Raw genomic sequence first — 5,213 nt, 5'->3', positions numbered from 1 at the left:
GGGACCCAATCACAATATTTAGAGTAGTTTTGAAATTAACCAATTACAGAGCGAGCCCAGGGTCTTGTTCAGCAACTAACGGGTTAACTTTAACCTTAGGTAACAGGGTCCTATCTAAAGTTCCTATCTACAGGCCTCACCTTAAGGAATGTGGGGAGAGGTAGCTGGCCTTTCCTGATTGGATACCACAAGGTGGTCTCTCCTGCTCTAGGCAATGTGTAACTGCCTGAGAGTTTTGGGGAAACTGAAACTTAGGCCTTCTAGTCCAGAGGGGAAACTTAAAGCCTGTCATGGCGTCTGTTTGGTTTAGCCTTACAACCGCGGTAGCCTTCACAGTGTGGATGCACCACCTTCTGGGTTTTGGTTCATACCCGTGGACATTTGGGGTGGTCTCCGCTGGCGAACAGTGCTTCTGTGAACGGTCACGTGCAAGGTTTATTTTGTTTGTTTAAATGTTTGTTTTGAGAGAGAGAGAGCACAAGCAGGAGAAGGGCTGAGAGAGGGAGACTGAGCATCCCAAGCAGGATCTGTGCTGTCAGCATAGAGCCAGACACGGGGCCCTATCCCACGAACCCCAAGTTCATGGCTCTACTGACTGAGCCCCCCAGGTGCCCCTAGTGAGCCCCCACAGACGTGCCCCAACGGATTTTAGCCGAGCAGTAGCCGTGGTCCTGTTGGCTTGGACGGTGTAGAAAGGGGACTGTAAGGACGCAGGTCTGAACCAAACTGACTCTGACAGGTTTCAAGTTTCCCCTCTGACCGCAGAGCCCTCTGTGTCGGTTTCTCAGAATCATTAGACAATAGAAGGGCACACCTTGCCCAAGGCAGGAGGGACCACCCTGGTAACACCCTAGCCGGAAAGGCCAGCTAATGCCCTTAACATTCCTAAGGGCAGGCCTAGAGATGGAAGCTAGAGATAATCACTTACTGCTCAAGGCTAGTCACGCCCTACGTGAGGGTCCTGGGTCCACTCTGTAATTGGTTAACACTCCAAATGTTCTGATTGGGTCCCGCCAAAAGTAACGAATACTCTAGGCAATGTGAATGGTTAAACTTGCTGTCAATAACAGTGTATAATAATGATTGGATCACTGTACCTGTGTCGCAATTTCCTGTAACTCCCCCTTCCCAACCCCATAAAGGCCCTACCCCCACCCGCTTTGTTCCGGGGCTCTCAGCTCGGATCCACTGCAGCGGTCAAGTCTTAGCCCGAGCTTAGGTCTGGCGAGCCTAAACCGAGCCTAAACCCCTAGTAAAGCCCTTTGCTTTTGCATGCGTGACTCGGTCTCCCTGGTGGTCTCTGGTTTGGGGGATGATAATGAAATCTTGGGCAGGACAGGACTAACGTGTAAGAGACTGTTACCAGTTATCCTGGTGATGGGAGAGGTTGGCAGGGAGAGGAAAGAGCAGCCAAGTGATTTTAGCCATATTTAGGAGGACAGGTTGGCCAGACAAGGGGGTCCAGGCCAGGGAGCTGTGTGTGCTGGTCCCCAGTGCTGTGGCTGGACGGGCCCTGTGCTCCTTACCTTGACTACAAGGCACCCTTTGGCAATAACCATCAGGAAGCTTTGAAAAAGTAAAGACTTGCTCCTTTCAGGACCTGTGAATTCCAGCATAACCTGGGGCCAGACAGTGAGGTCACGGGGAGAGAGGGAGGGGGCAGGGGCCTGGGGTTCTGCTTTTCCTGGGGTCAGGGACGGAGGCCTAGGGTTTCAAGGACTCAGTCTTCATCAGTGAATTTAAAACCTAAGAGTGGGCGTTTAAAGCTCAGGAAAAGAACAAACAAGTGACCCAAATGGTCCATCGTTGAAATCAACTAAGATCTTTTTTTTTTAAGTTTATTTATTTTGAGAGAGAGCAAGTGGGGGAGGGGCAGAGAGAGTGAGAGCGAGAACCCTAAGCAGGCTCTGGCTGTCAGTGCAGGCCTGACATGGGGCTCCATCCCAAGACCCTGGGATCATGACCTGAGCCCAAATCAAGAGTTGGACCCTTAACCGAATGAGCCACCCAAGCGCCCCCAAATCACCCAAGATCTTTGAAACGAAGGAGCCTCAGGGGCACCTGGGTGCCTCAGTTGGGTAAGCGTCTGACTCGGGCTCAGGTCAGGATCTTGTGGTTTGTGAGTTTGAGCCCCTGCCTGCTGCAGATCCTCCCTCCCCCTCTGTTTCTCTTTCTCTCTCTTTCACTCTCTCTGCCCCTCCCGGCCTCAAAAAGAAATAAACATTTCCAAAAAAATTGAAAGGAGCCTCAGTGCGGCTCTTCATCTGGCCCTAGGGCTCCAGATTGTTCCAGATCCGCCCTCTGAAGCAGATCCAAGCTCAGCCGGCCACTTGCATTACAAGAGAGGAACTGTTCCTCTTGCGGCTCAGCTACCGAGGGGTAGCAATGACCCTCAGGGTCCTTAAGCTGCTGCAGAATGAGATGGGTAACCCTGGGGAGGGGAGAGGGGGGACGTTGGTTAGTGGAATCTGAGGTGCCTGCAGGCACATGCCTGGGGCAGCATGGCGTCTTCCCCTGTAGCTCGGGACATAAATCTGGCCAGGGGACCCAGGATGAGAGGTTGTGGGCATGGAGGTGGTCCTGAAGCCATGCCCTGGCTGAGACCCCACGCTCGCCACTCTCGGTGAGGGAACAGGGCAGAATTCTGCTGAGCCTGAGGAAGGCCACGCCCCGAGGGCTGGACTAAAGGAGAGGAGGAAGCCGCAGAGGAGGGGGCAGAAGGGGCCGGGGGCAAACCAGGGCTGCAGGTGCTCAGGCAGCCCGTGTGCGCGGTGAGGACCGCCCTGCAGCTACCCTTAGCTCCTGAGCCCCTGAGCCTCCACCGCACCCAGACTGGCCGCCCTGCCCAGCCACACTCTCCCCCCTCTGCCAAGAAGCCTTCCCAGCTTCCAGAACCAAGTGCAGATTTCTGACCCTCGGGAAGGTGTGATGTACGGGAAAGCGGAGTTCCTGGGCTTTATTCCAGGCTATGTGACCTTGAGCCGGGCCTTAAACTCCATTCCTCTTATCCATCTGTTGAAAAAAAAAAAAAGCCAATGATGCCAAATTGGCCTGAGGACCCATGATTGTGTGTAGGTGTTTTCAAACTATTTTCTTTCTTTTTCTTTTTTAAAATTTTTAATGTTTTATTTATTTTTGAGAGAGAGAGAGAGACAGCATGAGCATGGGAAGGTCAGAGAGAGAGGGAGACACAGAATCTGAAGACAGGCTCCAGGCCTGATGTGGGGCTCAAACCCACAAACCGTGAAATCATGACCTGAGCCGAAGCCGGACGCTCAACTGAGTGAGCCACCCAGGCGCCCAACTTTTTAATTTTTTAAACTTACTTATTTTGAGAAAGAGACCATGAGCGGGAGTGGCGGGGGGGGGGGGCGGCGGCACAGAAAGAGAGCAAGAGAGAGAATCCCACCAGGCTCCACACTGTCATCACAGAGCCTGAACCCACTGAACCGTGAGATCATGACCTGAGCCGAAACCAAGAGTTGGATGTTTAACCGACTGAGCCCCCCAGGCGCCCTGGGGTTTGCAAACTATTCCGTGCAATGGGACTGGTGCTGATTACAACCTTGGCATTCAAGGCCTTTTACAGTCTAAGCCTGGTTCTCTGAGCCAATTCTTCAACTCCGTGGTCCCCTAAGTCCCTTCTGAGTGTCCCTGGCTGTAGCCAGCATTCACTTTCTTTCTGATCTGAAGCCAAAGACCCCTTCCCTCTCTGCTTGTCTACTTAATCTGACCCAAGAACTGATGTCACCCACCCCATACCCCCTTCCAAGGAGCCTTTCCTGACCAGCTTCCCATGAGCTCTTGCTCGCCCGCAGCCTCGAAGCCCCACATGCCTGCCTTCCGATGTGTCACTGGGCTCTTTGTCCAACTGAGGAGCTGCTCCTTGAAGCCAGGACCACTCCGTGACCTGTCTGCGGCCCCGCCCTCCAGCCACCACCGCCGTGCCCAGCACCGAGCTTCAGTAGCCACCTGGTGGTGAGTCTCATCAGCAATCAGGAGCCACAGAGCAGTGGTTAGGACCCAGACTCTGGGTGACCTTGGACAGTTTGCCTCCTATGCTCTGGGAATACCCAAAAGGTGACCTCACCCAAGCTACCTTTCTCAGCCTCAAGAAAGTTCAATAAGCTATGTGAGGATTGCCCAGGATACTGTGGCTCTTCAATGCCAGCTCCAGCACTTGGTAGTCCATGCACGCATGCCAGCTCACTCTGGTCAGCCCTGTGCCCACCCGCGGCTCTGTTCTTGTTGAGCGCAAAGGAATTTTTCCGTAGCTTCCCCTTTGATGTTTCCAACTTTGACTCATTTGAAGGCTACCCTGGTGGTCAGTGTGAGGTTATACCCAGCTGTCTTGTCAGAAGGGTGCCCAGTTGTCCAGATTGTATTTATTAAAAGGTCCATTGTTGGGGTGCCTCCCTGGGTGACTCAGTCAGATGACTCTTGATTTCAGTTCAGGTGAGGATCTCACGGTTCGTGAGTTCAAGCCCTGTTTCAGGCTCTGCTGACAGTGCAGTTGCTGCTTGGGAGTCTGTCTGTCTGTCTGTCTGTCAGTCTCTCTCTCTCTCTCTCTCAAAAATAAACATTAAAACAAAAAAGGTCCCTTGTCAGCTCTGAGATTTGAGAGGATGCGTTTTACATGCTGAGCTTCCATGTGGTGGGGTCTTGTTTCTGCTCTGTTAGTGGCCCTGCTGGGCACGCCCGCCAGGCTAGTTCCGGAGTCTTCCCAGCAGGTGGGGGTGTCCAGTGCGCCACCCCTCTCCCACTGCTCTCCCTTCTCAAGTCCTCCTGGCTCTTCTGCTTGCTCGTGTTTTCAATGTAAACTTTAGATAGTTCCAGAAGAAGAAGAAAAAAAGCCTCTGGGTGTTTTTATTTGGATCGTGTTCAATTTATAAACTACCGTTGGAAGAATGACATCTTTATGATGTTGGGTTTTCCTAGCACAGGACGCAGCTCCTCCTTTCTGATTTCATGTCCTTCGGGAATGTCTCAGAGTTTCCCTCGGGGAGATTTTGCACGTTTCTTGTCATGTGTACTTCCAGATATTTTATCTGTTTTGTTGACGTTGGAGATGGCACCTCTGCTATCGTGCTCTCTGCCGAGTGTTTATGTGTGGAAGGCACCGATTTCTCCATAAAGGCTTTTATCTCACTTTCCTCCTGAATTCCCAGACTGTTTGAAGTGGTCTGGCAGTTGGTCTCAAACAGATAAAATTG

This window comes from Suricata suricatta, chromosome 17 (assembly GCF_006229205.1).
Source record: "Suricata suricatta isolate VVHF042 chromosome 17, meerkat_22Aug2017_6uvM2_HiC, whole genome shotgun sequence".
NCBI lineage: Eukaryota > Metazoa > Chordata > Mammalia > Carnivora > Herpestidae > Suricata > Suricata suricatta.
The sequence above is the reverse complement of the archived record's forward strand: the minus strand, read 5'-3'. Positions refer to the sequence as shown.